We start from the raw sequence: 17,758 nt of genomic DNA, 5'->3' as shown, positions 1-17,758 counted from the left end.
GATGAGAATGATATTGCTTTTCCGAACGTCCTGAAAACCGAGACCACCCTCTTTATCTTTCATAATGGACTCCCAGTTCTTCATGTAAATACAGTTATCTTTATCAAGACATCCCACCAAAAGTCCCTACAAAGTGCATTTATTTTGTGAGCATCAGATGGAGAGATCAAAGAGGTTGCCAAGAAGTAATTAGGAATTGGCTCCACAACACTCTTCAACAAAATACCTCTTCTGGCTTGTGAGAGAAATTGAGCTTTCCAACCTGATAATTTGCTGATAATTTTCTCAACAACTAGCTTCCAATTCTCCAAAATAATTGTCACAATTAATTCTTTCCTTGATTCCTAGTATAGACGAGTGAAATCTTCTTTTCCTTCTATGAACATTGGGGCTGAAAAGAATAGAGGATTTATTGAAATTAATCTCTTGTCCCGACCAAACACTGAAAATCTCCAACTTATTCTTGATATTGGTTATCTCTTGTACAGTTGCCCTGCCGCAAATGATAATATCATTAGCAAATAACAAGTTATTAATCCTATGAGCTGCATTTCCAAATTTAATAAATGATGAAGGAAGATTTGGTCCGATTTCGCAAATCATGTTACGTGGCAAAAAACAAGTAGCTCGGCACTTAAAACAGCGTACCGAGGGTACAAACGCCAAACGGAAGAGACCAGCGGTCCGAATTCCCTAGAAAGTGCCCGAACTCCCTACTTAGAGCTCGAACTCCCTGCAAGGAGCCCGAACTCCCTGCAAGGTGCCCGAACTCCCTACTTAGTGGTCGAACTCCCTGCAAGGAGCCCGAACTCCCTGCAAGGTGCCCGAACTCCCTACTCAGTGCTCGAACTCCCTACGAGGAGCCCGAACTCTCCCTTTGGCCCCGAGTCGCACAAAGCAGAGACCCGAACTGGCTCGTCCTATGATAGTTCGGGGCCCCCCTTATCCGAACTCAAGACTTCGCCTCACGCACCGCTCCAGGCACTTCGCTTCCGGAGCATTGAACTGGACGAACCACGCCGTACCTGACACCGAAGGAGTCCGTATCCAGGGGCGGTGCACCTGATTGACTTGGGATCTGACGCATGACGGCCGCATTTCAAACGGCCACCTGCCACCGTTACCTGTCACCGCTACTTCCAGTTACAGAGACGGCTCCGACAAAAAGAGCAGTGACGGTTCTGCCCTAGCAGAGGCGATGACGCCCGAACTAGCAGAAGCACGGAAATACTCATTCCCGACCTAACAGGAGTCTAAGAGTGAGTGCGCGAGGTGGTTATAAAAGGCTCTCCACCCCCAAAGAGGAGGTATGCAAACTTTGCGCTATCTGGTTTTACCTTGCCTTTGAAGGATTCTAACTTAAGCTTCGGAGCCTTTACGCCGGGTTCCCCCCAGAGCTTCCTCATCTCCTCCGTTTCAGGTTCTCTGCTACTCAGTTCAAAGGCAAGGTTGTTGACAGCTAAGACCGGCCAGATTGCGCATCATCAATTGGCGCCGTCTGTGGGAACGCTTCAAAAAAGCCTCCCTCCAAACTCTCATACCCCCCTTTTCTTCTTCAAAAAACCCAACACTCATGGCCTCTTCCAGCAACGCCGGACGTGGCACGGAGACAAACACCACCGGGGAACAACTTCAAGTTCCCGTGGTGTGCGTTGGACAGTTCACCATCCCCCTTTCGGTGGATGGAATCCCCAGCTTGAATGCGCAACAAGCAGTGGCGCCCGTAAACCTTCCTGCCACAAGCATCCCCTTTCCTCCCCCTATTGAGACAACCTTTACTGAACCGATTGCCGTCCCCCTAGCAGCCAGCCAAAACCTGTTGGACGACCTGATGCAGTGCATGCGGGCAATGCAAGCCCAAATGCAACAGTTCCAGCAACACCAGCTTCACCAGCACCAAGTGCTGCACAACATCTCCCAGTATCACTACCAACAGCAGTTCCCCCAACTGCCATTGAACCAACCACTACTTCCACCTCGCCACCCTGCTCCGAGGCCGGTCAAGGCCTCCCCACAGGATGGACGCCCCCACCAAGGAAAGGCCTCCAGGTCCCAGAACCCCCCTAACAGCCAGGCCTCGTCCCCAGGTCGAAGAGAGAAAAAAATCATCCCCGCCTCGCAGCTCGCAGGTGGGTCGGGAACCTCGCCCACGAGATCGGCACCTCGGCGCTCCAAGCCCGAGTTCCCGCTCACGGAAAACCGATTCGGTGCCCTGGCAGCAGCAGACTATCAGCATTCCGGGCCCATCGAGCTCAGCAACACGGAGGCCAGCAGCGCCAGTACAAGGCCCACTCAACAACGAAGGCGCCGGCGAAGTCGTCGAACCGCCACCCGTGTCCTGTCAGAGCTCAGAGGCAAAGAAGAGACGAGCTCGGACGAGGTAGGAGTTGCCCCGATTCTCTCAGTTCCTTCCCCCTCACATCAGAACTCCTGGCAGTCCCCTTGCCCAGAGATTTCGAGCTCCCACCTTTGGACAAGTATGATGGGTCATTCGACCCCAACGACTACATTGACGCTTTCCAGTCCCAAAGGCACTTCGCCAGGGCCAGCGAATCGTGCATGTGTGTGGCCTTCACCACCACCCTCAAGGGGGTAGCCCGTGCTTGGTACAGGAACCTGGCCCCCGGGTCGATAAAGTGCTGGCTCAGTTCGTGCAGGTCTTCACCGCACACTTTGTCACCAGCAAACGGTGCCCCAGAACAGAGGAAAGCATCTTCGGAGTAATCCAAAAGGAAGGAGAATCCATACGGGGCTACATCAAGAGATTCAATGAAGCGTGCTTGCAGATACCGCGGTTGGACCCCGCGGTGCAGCTCACGGCAGCAAAAATAGGGGTAACGCACAAAGAATTCAAATGGCACATGGTAGCTAACCAGCCCGCAACCGTGGCCGAATTCCTCAAGAGTTCACCATCCCCCAAGCAGTGGCGCCTGTAAACCTTCCTGCCACAAGCATCCCCTTTCCTCCCCCTATTGAGACAACCTTTACTGAACCGACTGCCGTCCCCCTGGCAGCCAGCCAAAACCGGTTGGATGACCTGATGCAGTGCATGCGGGCAATGCAAGCCCAAATGCAACAGTTCCAGCAACACCAGCTTCACCAGCACCAAGTGCTGCACAACATCTCCCAGTATCACTACCAACAGCAGTTCCCCCAACTGCCACTGAACCAACCACTACTTCCACCTCGCCACCCTGCTCCGAGGCCGGTCAAGGCCTCCCCACAGGATGGACGCCCCCACCAAGGAAAGGCCTCCAGGCCCCAGAACCCCCCTAACAGCCAGGGCTCGTCCCCAGGCCGAAGAGAGAAAAAAATCATCCCCGCCTCGCAGCTCGCAGGCGGGTCGGGAACCTCGCCCGCGAGATCGGCACCTCGGCGCTCCAAGCCCGAGTTCCCGCTCAGAGAAAACCGATTCGGCGCCCTAGCAGCAGTAAACTACCAGCATTCTGGGCCCATCGAGCTCGGCAACACGGAGGCCAGCAGCGCCAGTACAAGGCCCACTCAACAACGAAGGCGCCGGCGAAGTCACCGAACTGCCACCCGTGTCTTGTTAGAGCTCAGAGGCAAAGAAGAGACGAGCTCGGACGAGGTAGAAGTTTGCCCCGATTCTCTCAGTTCCTTCCCCCCTCGCATCAGAACTCCTGGCGGTCCCCTTGCCCAGAGATTTCAAGCTCCCACCTCTGGACAAGTATGACGGGTCCTTCGACCCCAACGACCACGTTGACGCTTTCTAGTCCCAAATGCACCTTGCCAGGGCCAGCGAATCATGCATGTGCGTGGCCTTCACCACCACCCTCAGGGGGTAGCCCGCGCTTGGTACAGGAACCTGGCCCCCGGGTCGATAAAGTGCTGGGCTCAGTTCGTGCAGGTCTTCACCGCACACTTTGTCACCAGCAAACGGTGCCCCAGAACAGAGGAAAGCATCTTCGGAGTAATCCAAAAGGAAGGAGAATCCATACGGGGCTACATCAAGAGATTCAATGAAGCGTGCTTGCAGATACCGCGGTTGGACCCCGCGGTGCAGCTCACGGCAGCAAAAATAGGGGTAACGCACAAAGAATTCAAATGGCACATGGTAGCTAACCAGCCCGCAACCGTGGCCGAATTCCTCAAGAGTTCACCATCCCCCAAGCAGTGGCGCCTGTAAACCTTCCTGCCACAAGCATCCCCTTTCCTCCCCCTATTGAGACAACCTTTACTGAACCGACTGCCGTCCCCCTGGCAGCCAGCCAAAACCGGTTGGATGACCTGATGAAGTGCATGCGGGCAATGCAAGCCCAAATGCAACAGTTCCAGCAACACCAGCTTCACCAGCACCAAGTGCTGCACAACATCTCCCAGTATCACTACCAACAGCAGTTCCCCCAACTGCCACTGAACCAACCACTACTTCCACCTCGCCACCCTGCTCCGAGGCCAGTCAAGGCCTCCCCACAGGATGGACGCCCCCACCAAGGAAAGGCCTCCAGGCCCCAGAACCCCCCTAACAGCCAGGGCTCGTCCCCAGGCCGAAGAGAGAAAAAAATCATCCCCGCCTCGCAGCTCGCAGGCGGGTCGGGAACCTCGCCCGCGAGATCGGCACCTCGGCGCTCCAAGCCCGAGTTCCCGCTCAGAGAAAACCGATTCGGCGCCCTAGCAGCAGTAAACTACCAGCATTCTGGGCCCATCGAGCTCGGCAACACGGAGGCCAGCAGCGCCAGTACAAGGCCCACTCAACAACGAAGGCGCCGGCGAAGTCACCGAACTGCCACCCGTGTCTTGTTAGAGCTCAGAGGCAAAGAAGAGACGATCTCGGACGAGGTAGAAGTTTGCCCTGATTCTCTCAGTTCCTTCCCCCCTCGCATCAGAACTCCTGGCGGTCCCCTTGCCCAGAGATTTCAAGCTCCCACCTCTGGACAAGTATGACGGGTCCTTCGACCCCAACGACCACGTTGACGCTTTCTAGTCCCAAATGCACCTCGCCAGGGCCAGCGAATCATGCATGTGCGTGGCCTTCACCACCACCCTCAGGGGGTAGCCCGCGCTTGGTACAGGAACCTGGCCCTCGGGTCGATAAAGTGCTGGGCTTAGTTCGTGTAGGTCTTCACCGCACACTTTGTCACCAGCAAGGCTACATCAAGCGATTCAATGAAGCATGCTTGCAGATACCGCGGTTGGACCCCGCGATGCAGCTCGCGGCGGAAAAAAGAGGGGTAACGCACAAAGAATTCAAATGGCACATGGTAGCTAACCAGCCCGCAACCGTGGCCGAATTCCTCAAGCTCGCGAACAAGTTCATGAGGACAGAGGATGAAATCAACCAATGAACCAAGGGCGGGAATGAGAAAAGAAAGAGGGAAGGCGAGCCCTCCAACCCAGTCGACAGGAAAAACCCGGCCCGAGAGCCGAAGCCGAACCAGTCGTTCCGAGCTCCCCTAGCAGTTCGGACGGATTACACGCCATTGAACACAAGGCGGACCGAGATCTTGATGACGATCAAGGACGCCCCATACGTGAAGTGGCCACCTCGCCTAAAGGGAAATCCAAACGAAAGAAATAAGAATTTGTATTGTAGTTTCCATAGAGACCATGGTCATAGTATCGAGTAGTGTAATAATCTCCGGGACGATATAGAGGGGCTCATCCATCGCAGATACTTGAGAAACTTTGTACAGCACAACAATAATAACAATAAGGCAGGTCGGCAAGGGGAGCATGAAAAGGATGCCCCTGAATCTAGCAGTAGACCTGCCGAACCGTTGCAGCGACAGCCTCCGGAAGAGAGGCCAGTTCGGGGAACCATCCATGTAATTGTGGGAGGTTCGGTGGTAGCAGGGTGTACCTCGGCAGCAGCCCGGACTTCAGTTCGCGAAGCGGCCCTCGAGGAACGGAACCCCCCAAAGAGACCAAAGACCAAAGAACCAATCTTCTTCACGGAGGACGATGCGCGAGGGGTCCACTACCCCCACGATGACGTGCTTGTCATTAAACTAAGGATCAGCATTTGACCAGCTACAATTACAGAGGAGCGAACTGAAGCCCGCGAATACTCCCCTGGTGGGTTTCAGCGGAGAGGAAGTCAGGCCCCTCGGAAAAATAACAGTACCTGTGGAATTCGGCACATGGCCTTGTGCAGTCAGACTCGACCATGATTTCCTGGTGGTCGTGACCCCCTCCCCATACAATGCCATAATAGGGCGGCTGATCACGCATATCCTACGGGCGGTGGTCTCCACCTACTATTTGGCCATGAAGTTCCCTACGGACTTCGGTGTGGGGGTAGCGCGGGGCGACCAGCTCGAGTCCCGCAAGTGTTATGTTGCCGCCCTGAAGGGAAAAACCAAGGCAACCGACGACCTCGAACTAGAGCGGCCTGCGGAGTAAGGCGAGGAACGAGCTTCGCCCACAGAGGAAACAGTCGCAATCCCAACTTCGGCTACGAACCCAGCTCAAACACTCCAGATCGGTGCTTCCATCGAGGAGCCCCTACGAACTGAACTGGTGAATTTTTTACTTCAAAATTTAGATATTTTTGCATGGTCCGCGGCCGATATGCCCAGTATTAACCCTGGCCTTATAACTCACAAACTTAACACTGACCTTGTAGTCCGACCCGTTAGACAGAAGAAACACAACTTAGCCCCAGAACGCTGGAGGGCGGTCGACGAGGAGGTCGAGAAGCTCCTCGCAGCAGACTTCATAAGGGAAGTCCATTACCCGAGCTGGGTGACCAACCCTGTGCTGGTAAAAAAGGCGAACGGCAAGTGGCGCATGTGCGTCGACTACACCGACCTAAACCGAGCTTGCCCGAAAGATTGCTTCCCCCTCCCCAGAATTGACCGCCTAGTGGACGCGACCTCGGGACATGAGTTGCTAAGCTTCCTGGACGCCTACTCAGGCTACAACCAAATCCAGATGGACCAGTCCGATGAGGAAAAAACCAGCTTCATAACCGAGTTCGGCCTGTACTGTTACAAGGTCATGCCCTTTGGATTAAAAAATGCTGGGGCGACCTTCAAAAGACTTGGATTAAAAAATGCCCTTTGGCCCGACCTCGCAAATCACATCACGTGGCAAAAAACAAGTAGCTCGGCACTTAAAACAACGTACCGAGGGTACAAACGCCAAAGGGAAGAGACCAGTAGTCCGAACTCCCTAGAAAGTGCCCAAACTCCCTACTTAGAGCTCAAACTCCCTGCAAGGAGCCCGAACTCCCTGCAAGGTGACCAGACTCCCTACTTAGTGGTCAAACTCCCTGCAAGGAGCCCGAACTCCCTGCAAGGTGCCTGAACTCCCTACTCAGTGCTCGAACTCCTTATGAGGAGCCCGAACTCTCCCTTTGGCCCCGAGTCGCACAAAGCAGAGACCCGAACTGGCTCGTCCTATGACAGTTCGGGGCCCCCCTTATCCGAACTCAAGACTTCGCCTCACGCACCGCTCCAGGCACTTCGCTTCCAGAGCATTGAACTGGACGAACCACGCCGTACCTGACACCGAAGGAGTCCGTATCCAGGGGCGGCGCACCTGACTGACTTGGGATCTGACGCTTGATGGCCGCATTTCAAATGGCCACCTGCCACCGTCACCTGTCACTGCTACCTCCAGTTACAGAGACGGCTCCGACAAAAAGAGCAGTAACGGTTCTGCCCCAGCAGAGGTGATGACGCCCGAACTGACAAAAGCACGGAAATACTCATTCCCGACCTGACAGGAGTCTAGGAGTGAGTGCGCAAGGTGGTTATAAAAGGCTCTCCACCCCCAAAGAGGAGGTATGCAAACTTTGCGCTATCTGATTTTACCTTGCCTTTGAAGGATTATAACTTAAGCTTCGGAGTCTTTACGTCGGGTTCCCCCCGGAGCTTCCTCATCTCCTCCGTTTCAGGTTCTCTACTACTCAGTTCAGAGGCAAGGTCGTTGACAGTTAAGACCGGCCGGATTACGCATCATCATAATATCATTAGCAAATAACAAGTTATTAATCCTATGAGCTGCATTTCCAAATTTAATACCCATTAGGGAACCATTAGAAATTTCATTAAGAAACAAATGAGAAAGGACATCCAAGCATAAAATAAAAAGATAAGGTGAAAGAGGACATCCCTGTCGCAAACCTCTCTGCAGATGAATAGAATTGCATGGAATTCCATTCAAAGCCATAGCCATAGAAGAGCACACTATCCAATTGTAAATAAGCTCACAAAAATTGTTTGAGAAACCCCTCATCTGAAGAACTTTGAGAACAAAGTGCCATTCCATTCTGTCATATGCTTTGGAGAGGTCAATCTTCAACTAGAAATCTCCTTCTTTTCCTTTCTTTTTCTTTAGGGAATGCACGACCTCTGAAGTAATGATTCTGTTGTCCATGATTTGTCGACCTAGAGTGAAAGCATTTTGATAGGGGGTAATGAGATCAGGGAGCAGGAAAACTCTCAACCTATGGTAATGATTTTCGTCACCACTTTGTATACCACATTGGTAAGTCCTATCGGTCTGAAGTCTGTTACCTGTTCCACTCCATCTTTTTTTGGGGGACTAAAACCACATTTATATTATTATGTCCTTAATTCTTGTAGGGTCTTTGAAGAGATCTTGTATAAACATGGTCATTTCCTCCTCAATGAAAGTCCAAAACTACTGATAATAGAGAGAGGAAATACCATCCGGCCCCAGTGATTTAGAAGGATCAATATCAAAGAGAGTCTTGTGAACCTCGCCAAATGAAGGAATTGCAGTAAGGATTTCATTGTCACAGTCACTGATATCCTTTGGCACCATGCCTTCTGGAATAGTTGAGAGATCTGGACTTGTAGTTGAGAATAAATTAGAAAAATACTCGTTAATCTCCCCTTCAATAGCTGAAATGTCATTAGTCCATTTGCTTCCAATGCTCTTCTTCAATAAAAGAAGTCAATCAAGATTATAAAGGAGTTCTCTTTCTTCAACAATGTTTTGATCATTTCTGACTCCGCTTTGTATAAGCAAAAGGCGGTTTTCAATCGAGGCAATTCTCTCCCTTGAATCCCCTATGGTGGCTCGTCTCCATCTTGCCAAATTAGATTTGCATTGCTGACTTTTGTGGATGAAGTACCCAGTACTAGTGCTCCATGCCAACGAAGCTGCATTCAAGAAATCTGGATGTTTTGTCCAAGCATTTTCAAAACGAGAAGGATAGTGGCCACGACACCCGCGTTCTTTGGTTGTATGTAGGGGTGTCAATGGACACTACAAGAAAATCGGTCTAACCGCCGGCTTTGATCTAAGGCGGCGGTCTTTAGTCCGCCCTAAACCTCTGCCGGTTTAGACATAAAAGGCCGCCGCCCTTGGAGGCTGGTCCAACGCGGTTCAATCGTCCCTAAATCGACGATATATCAGAACCGCCGGCTCAGCATTAATAAAGGCGGCGGTCCTGACCGCCGGCTTAGATCTATTTAGACCGATGCCTTAGGTCAATTAACATGTTTCTTCCTTTTTAGGTGGCAGTCTGGACCGCCGGCTTAGGTCTCTTTAGACCGCCACCTTAGGTCGGTTAACATGTTTCTTCCTTTTTTAGTGGCGGTCTGGACCACCGGCTTAGATCTTTTTATGTCTAAGGCAGTGGATGTATGACCACCGCCTTTGTTTTTTTTTTTTTTAATTATTTACATGAATTTGATTTCAGCATTTTTGGGGTACCTGTTTAATACAAATATCATGGCAGATAATACATAAAAATCAATTTAAATAACAAATGCAAATAAAAATATAACTTTTAATTAAATATTAATTATTACAATATCCAAAACAAATTGCTTAAATACAATATCCAATTGGCATATACAAAAGTACAAGGCATTTAAAAAAGTCTTCTTGAATAATGTAACACTTCTTCCTATGCAAATCCACTTGACATAATGGTTTAACCTGCAAATCATAACATATAAATTGTTAGATGATGTAAAGTAAATGAGATATCAAATATAATCTTAATGAAATCACTAAAGGAATGAATTAATTATTTAAAGCAGCTTAAACATTTCCCTACATGCCATATTAAGGTCTTTAATCCCTATAAATTGCAATTTAGCAAGTCCAAACACCCAAGGTACTTCTTTCCCTTCAATTCATCCACCCAATTGCCACCTATAAATTCCCTTCCATTCATCCACCCAATTACCATCTATTAAAATCCTCATCCACCTCCAACTTTCTGAGATTCAAAGAGACAAGCATTTGCTCTACTTAGATTAAGCTCACCTCTCCACAGTGGTTTCTAACTGCTCCCCATTTACAGGAACTAAAGTAGTTCATCTTTTTGGAAGTCTTATTCTCAGTGAATTCTTGCTTCAACACCTCCATTAATTCAAATTTTACCATAGCTGTAAATAGCAATGCATAGACTATATGTAAAAACTAAATATATGAGATGCAGGGTATATTACAAAAAGGAATTAACCATAGCTACGAGTTGCTTAGTCAAAGAGAAATGTCATGGAGAGAGACAAAAAGTTAGACTTAGATGAATACATTGGACCAAATAATTTTATCTTATTTCTAAATTTTATGAATGAATATGCAAGGAGTTCCATTATATTCCTAATGCAAGGAAGGAAATCTATTTTAACTAATTCTGAAGATCATACCTGTAGTATCAAGGACCTATCATATTTTACACAAAGGCCTTTCTTCTTGTTGCTGAACAAGGGAAAAAATTTTTAGTGTCTAAACATGATGTCACTCATGGTACTCTTTGATCATTATAATTCAGAAGAATTAAAATCTAAATATGAATAGAGTTCAACACTTTGACTTACAAGTATTGTGTTGATTTAATGACTACTGAGAGAGACTGAGTGCAGCTTCTTGTGCTCCTTTTTTCGGTGGAGCAAAAAATCAAAGCAGATTTTCCTCTTGAGTGTTGGATAAGAATGCCTTTATACCAATTCTCAGCATCAGATTATTTCCACATATTTTAAGATGAAAGTAGGAGAGTGTAAAAATAGGTAAAAGAGAGGCGATTAGTTCTACGTTACAGTCAGATATGTGATCATTGCTTACCAAAAATGAAGTTTTGATGATGCTAAACAATGAACCTAGGGATCATCCAATCAGAATTTCAATTTTCCATCTATGACTATGAATCTATATAGTACTTGAAAGTAGAAATCAAAGATTTATTTTTGATAAATGAAAATAGGGTTTAAGAGGATCCAAAACACTGATATAGAAAGCAAAACAAACCAACCTAAGGTAACCAAATACCTTTTCAAAAAGGAAGTCATTCTTTGCAAGAGCATAACTTGCAAGTTTAATTCACTTAGTAAATTAGACACAACATATGTCAATAAATAGAGCAAACCTAAGATGTTTGTATAGTACTGTCAATAAGAATTTCAAGAGGGAAGAAATAAAAAAAGAAAGAAAATTAAAGGTAATTCCTTTTTAATTTTATCCTCAAGATCATTCATTTAAATTTAAATTAGAGCAGTGATAAATAGTTTTCAAAAGGCAACAAGGTTCAGCCATTCAGGACAATCATTTGAAACCATCTAGTAACTATTCTATGTTTTCAAAAGGCCACTAGAATTTCCTATTAATGGTAGCACCCAAGGAGATACATATGAAACTCTCCATGTCAAAAACCATCCATGTATATTTGCTACGGGTAGCTCTGCTGTTGTAAGGGACTCTTCTGAAAAGCTTCTTCCAGCCACTGCATAGGTAATCTCTATCTTCCCTTAATTTTTTGAATAAGTTAGACATCTTACGTCTTTAGAGAATATCTTTCTACTAAGTTTTTACACAACTACTACAGTATATTTATTTGCACTAAGTTACTTGTCTGTGCTTTCTTTTAGCACTCATGCATTACTTTCTCTGCTACTTCTTCTTCACCTGTCACATAAGAAAATTGAGTTCTCTTCTCTAGCAATAATGGACTGGTCTCATTCTCTATTACTTCATCTATTTCTCTATCCACCATTGTCTGGCCTTCACAGGCTTGAAGATATTTCAAAATCATTGAGATGATAACCACAATAAATCCTACAATAAAGAGATAAAACCCATATCATTAAGTCCCTGGAAGCCTTCAAAGAGCAGACAAAGAGTTGAGTTAATATCTGAAACTGATAATACCTAAAATTGCAATATAAATAATTAGGCGACCAATGAAAGAGAGCACATTATAATATATAATATAGTAATAAATATAAGCAACAAGGCATTCGAGAATTGTCTTGACCCACACGAGAATTGACACTTTATACATGTCTAGCATCAAGGCCAATTAGGCTGCAAACTACACTAGCATTTGGCATGTTTGAATGGAATGCTTCTGTTCTAAATAAATGAGAATGCTACTAGATTCCTGGTTTAAAATAGTATGATTAAAACACGAAAGAAAACTGAGTAGAGAACCTAACTACGAATGCAGGTAATACAAACAGCTAAGAACATACCCAAGATACCAGAACATCTTCTCTAGGAGGCCTTTTCATGTCAACTGGAACTCTATCTATGAGAAACTCCAATAGCAAAACTCTATTAGTATACATGGCAAACATGTGAACAAAACAACCAAAAACAACACAAGAAAATGAAGTTAGCTGACACAGCAAGTGCTCATGGGGATTTGGATTCCTTTTACCTTTTTTGTTACAGACAAGCATGAAAACAAATCTCAAGGCTCGGTTTGGAAAGAATACAAATACAAATATGTACAATGCAAATACATATAAAATAATACAAAATACAAGGTTTTGTACTCCTTCCAAACTAAGCCCAAGGAGCATAAAGCAGTTGTAATTGAAGTTCAATCACTTAGAATTCTATCTGGACAAGAACCATCAGCAATTGCAAATGAATCTAACCTGGTTTTGGTTACAGGTACAATAATTAAGTCTAGCTAGAAGCCTGATCCTATCTTTCATGGTCCCGGGTGACACCAAAGCTGCAAAGTCTTCTATAATAATCCACTTAGAAGAACTGCTGGAAATGGGCCCAGAACTCATTGATGGGAAATTGCTCATCTAATGATACTGATCATTGCAGGGGAGGTACTTGCTGCATTATATAAAACTAAAACAATTCATAAAGCTATAACATAGTAATAACATAAGACATTATACATATGATGCAAATCATCAACAATCAGTTTGGTCAATGACAGCGTTAGTCTTGGTCATTGACTACTTATGTGATCATTTACAGTCAAAAGGCTTAAGCTGGACCAAGGCAGCATGTGGTGGGCTATTTATTTCTTTCCTTTCTTCTTGAGGCATATTCCACTATTATCTCCACATTTAATCTTTAATAGAATAGAATTTTCATTGTTATCAATCAACCAAAATAAATAGATAAATAAATAATTGTTAACCAAATTTTAAAGTAATACCATCCCTCATCTAGTAGACCAGTGTGGCTGCAAGTTGAGAGAACGGACACAAATGCAATGTGACCCAGGGTAAGACCAGAGTATATGCATTTTTGTGAACAAAGCTACCGCATCCCAGCCTTGTCCATGCATGCCATAAGCTGAAATCATACTAGTCCAAGACACATCACTTCCCTTGCATCCTATAAACACCCACATTTAGCATACATGTCAACTAATGTGTTCTCCAGGAAAAGATTTGGAGTGGTCTCTTCTTAACAACATAATCATGAATCCTTCTCCCCTGCCCTAGAGCATAGTGAAGGGATGAGAGATCCATCATATAGATAGCCAAACCCTGCAGGTAGGTAGGGCGAAATTTCAAAAATTTCTCTCTCCCATTTGAAAATCACATTCCCTGTTTTAGAAAATCTGCATTTTTAATGATCAATCTTGAACCTAATCCGGACCAGATCTGAAACCAAAAGATAGGAGAGGGATATACCTGATACGGAGTAACAGTAACTCCCAACGAAGGTGTTCACACCCAAGGAAAACGCCAAAGACTGCTCCCACTGAAGATGACACAACGTAAGGTGGAGCAGAATCAGCAGGTGGTTCTTCAACAAGAACCAAACTCTTCAGCAAGAATTTGATGGAGGGTGAGTGAGCACGACTTCAGATCAGTTTTTCACCAAAAACTGATATCAAGAACACTTCTTGATTGCTCCTACAGGTAAAAAACAAACTGGCAATGGCGGCAGCAATAGAAGGAGGCAAGAGCAGAAAATGGCGTCAGTCTAACTGGAGTTGTCTTCTCTTTTGGATCTGTAATCAGATTGGATGCTAAAAGGGTTCACCCTCCTCCTCTATTTATAGCCTTAAAGAGAGGCCCTCCTAATCCCATTAGGAGTTTCCTAATCCAAATCTTGTATTTGGATCTGGACTCTCTTTAAGAGATAAGGATAATTCCTTATCTTATTTGCAGATAAAGATCAGCCCTCCTAATCTTATTAAGAGTTTTTTAACCTAAATCTTTATTTGGATCTGGACTCTTTGAGTGGATCCCTATCCTATTTGCTGATCTAAATCCCAGAACCGCCCATTTTTAACTAATCAAATTAAATCAGTTCAAATTGGGCTTTAGGCCCATTAAGTCCATGTGCTCATTCAGCCTCCAAACTGCTGCCCAGTTGGGTATCCTTGTATGGCATGTGACCCAAACATTGATCTAGACATCAGCCACATGGGTTCAGCCCAGCCTATGTTACAAGGCCTTGCCGAATTCACTATAAGAGACAGTGAACCCCTGAGCCCATCACCATTCCTTGGGTCAAGCCACCTTATAAAACCCAAGGACTATGGGCAAATGCAAGATTAGCCTATCAGGTATTACCCTCAATGGTCTTACACTTAACCTCATAGCCCATAATACACTGCCCGACAAGAGAGGACCTCTCCCTCGGCTGCAAAGAACAGTGCTGCACTCTCTATGTAAATATATTTTGTAAAACAAATTTCAACGGTTGAAATCGATTGCCGGCAACTTTGATTTCCATTAGAGAGAGTGCATCCCCGATCATTCACTTTGTCCGACAAAGGGGTTGATCATGTCATTATGATCACCCACTCATGAATTATCGGACTGTCCCAACATACCCAGGTTTTGACCCCCTCTAAGGATCTCACTGATTGACATATCAAAGACAGCCCAATCTGACACCTAGTGCAGTATCATATTCGAGTCTAGGGGTCAAGTGTAACATTCCAGTTTTGCCCATCAATCTCCAAAGTCCAGGGCAATACTGGAATTCTGGCCCTATTCAGGGTTTTAAGAAAACTCACACTGCATGTACCTCAGGTCTCACCCTGACAGCTGAGACAAGCCACCCCAACCAATTTGGCGGCACATCAGTGTCGGCCTTGGTAGGATAAATCTCCCCAGATCTATCCAACGGCTGTGAACATTCTAAACTAACACATATCTCATATGTGTCTAGTTTAAGGGTACTACACAGAAACACACCATAATAACATAAATCAAATATGCACTTTATTCATTTACATTAAATGTCATAAGATACATCATTCTGATTGGAGCTAAGGGCATACACTGTCTAACACATAGAGATCCCCACATGCGAGAAGAACACTAGCAATAGTAATTGCATCAGGTTCCATTCCACTTCTTTCCATCTGTGAAAAGAGCTCCACAGCTTCTGTAAGCATAAAATTGTTCACATAAATAGCTATCATCACATAAAGTAAGAAGCAATTTCAAAAAAAAAAAAAAAAGCAACAAGCTTGTCTAGAATCTAGATGCGATTGATACATACTTCCATGAAATGTAATAGCCCATTGCCACAACCCTTGGAAGCATTTTTTCCTGAATTCATTTTATTCATGTTGACACTCATACTACCAATATGAAGGAATAAAAAATAAATGAATTTGTTTTTGTTCAAACTGAAATTTGAATGTTGGACTTATGTGACGGAATTATGATATGAACAAACATAGAACACATATCATCATTGAAGTTCATCTTAACATTTACATATTTTAAGTGAGAGCAAAGTTTTAACCTAAACTTAGCTTTGATTGTCACACTCTGCTAACTAACATCTTAGTGATCTATAATGCAAAACAAGATATAAAGTAATAAATCAAATTTCAAAAATTAAAAAAAAAAAAAAATCAGAAGTGAACCTTCCACATAACCATGTTCCAAAAACCCTATTTGTACTATCCAGGAGGGTGTGAATCAAACAACAATGTCAATATTTACCTACATAGCACCTTTGAACACAGCTTCAAAAATAACTCCAGTGTAATAATGAAGACCTCTTCCAAGACTCAAGTCAAAAACCACTTTTTCTATACACTATTCGATTTTTCTAGAGCTTTAAATAGAATCTCTAACTCATTCAATGCTAGAACAGATCCACTGTTGTTTTGAAACTCGCTGCCATCTTGTTTCAATTCAGACAATGTTTCCAATGGCAATCCCCTTTTCTTTACAAAAGTGTCAATTCTTTCTGTTGTTTCAATAGTTAATCCTTTCTCCTCAACCTGCATACATGATAAATCAATTTTTAACATGGGAAGTACCAGACAAATAAACGATGGAAAATAACAAGAAAAACATATGAACAAAGCTAAAAACACAAAGTATCTATCGTAAGGCATCCACGAAAAAAATCAATTAGTTCACAACCCTATCATATTAAACACTTGTAAGAGAAAGTGCAGCAATTCAATAATAGATACATGAATCTCTTCGAGATCAATTTTTTTAATGAGTCACTAATGGAGGACCATGAACATCAAAAAGCAATAAAAGGAACCCTAGGCACGTAGAATGACAAGTATGCAAATCAGAGAAGAGAAGAGTTGATGAGATAATACCTTTCACCCTAATAGACAAAGGGAGCCCTCCTGGTCACTTGAAGAAATTTTTAGGAAGAAACGAAAGAACTATTACCATGAGGTGAGCAGCAAGATGAGATAACCAAGAGAGGTCGATTTGAATGAAGATGAAGGGAAGCCCCATTCGAAGATTCCGCCCTCTGTTTTTCTCGTTTGATCCCAGAAAAATCTCACCAATCGAAAGGCTTAGCGGAGGACTCCTCTTCTTCCCCATCTTCTCAGAGGACTCCTCTGTTTGTTTGCATTCATCACAAAAATCCCACGAAGCAGAAACTTTGAAGATTTTGCAGAGGTTTTGGCGGGTTGGGCTTTGTCAATTTGTCGACCAGAATATAATGAGGTTTTATACCGGTTCAAGTCCGGTTCAGATGTAAACCATCGTGCCAAGTGTATAGAGATGCCGCCCAACTTTCATTTTCCTCTTGTAGGTGGCGGTCCCTTGGAGAACGCCGCCTTACTTCTCTCTGTAGCGGCGGTCTTAAAGAACGCCAGTACTAGACCACCACCTTTGGCTGTTTTTCTTGTAGTGGGACAAGTTTCGAGTTGGACTCCGTCCGATTGGAAGTGTTATGGAGGGTCCTAAAATTGATATGGACTAGGACCGGTCCGAACATGAATCATCCATTCATAGGATGGACCGAAAGTGGACAAGGCCAAAAGTTCAAACGAGTCCACTGGTCCATTCATTTTCATTTGAAGTTTGAACGTTAAAGGCTTGAAAAGTGGAAACTTTCGAAGGCTAGGGTTTGGCGCCTCCATCGCTCCATCTCAAAGTCTCACTGGAGGTATTTCGTTTGAAGCTTCGGACGAACTCCAGTGGTATTTCCCTCTCACTTTCTCCAACGACGGTCTCTCAACGCCTCTCACTTGCTCTAGCGAGCAGTACAACACTCTCTTCTCTCAACGCCCTCTCACTTTCTTCAGCGGCGACAACACTCCCTCTTCTCTCAGAGTCTCAGGCAATCATTTTTTCTCTTGTATCTCTCTCTCAAGTGATAA

At 45.2% G+C, this 17,758-nt stretch overlaps 1 long non-coding RNA gene across 15 annotated transcripts; it reads right to left on the bottom strand.

Annotated features, from left to right (window-relative positions):
- Positions 1-9,694: 9,694 nt before the first annotated feature.
- Positions 9,695-17,452, bottom strand: LOC104604768 (uncharacterized). Of its 15 annotated transcripts, none has more exons than XR_016081038.1 (7): positions 16,739-17,332; positions 16,119-16,402; positions 12,828-15,549; positions 12,417-12,498; positions 10,770-12,000; positions 10,599-10,650; positions 9,695-9,879 (listed from the first exon to the last, which is right to left on the bottom strand). It is a non-coding gene; the product is annotated as an uncharacterized LOC104604768 (long non-coding RNA). The 15 variants fall into 15 exon arrangements; XR_016081037.1 differs by having other exon boundaries at positions 12,417-12,472; positions 16,739-17,331; XR_016081031.1 differs by adding an exon at positions 10,213-10,334 and having other exon boundaries at positions 10,770-15,549; positions 16,739-17,452.
- Between the last annotated feature and the right edge of the window lie 306 nt (positions 17,453-17,758).

Source organism: Nelumbo nucifera, chromosome 1 (assembly GCF_055504915.1).
Source record: "Nelumbo nucifera cultivar China Antique chromosome 1, China Antique-T2T, whole genome shotgun sequence".
Lineage (NCBI taxonomy): Eukaryota > Viridiplantae > Streptophyta > Magnoliopsida > Proteales > Nelumbonaceae > Nelumbo > Nelumbo nucifera.
This window is presented reverse-complemented; position numbering and strand designations above follow the sequence as displayed.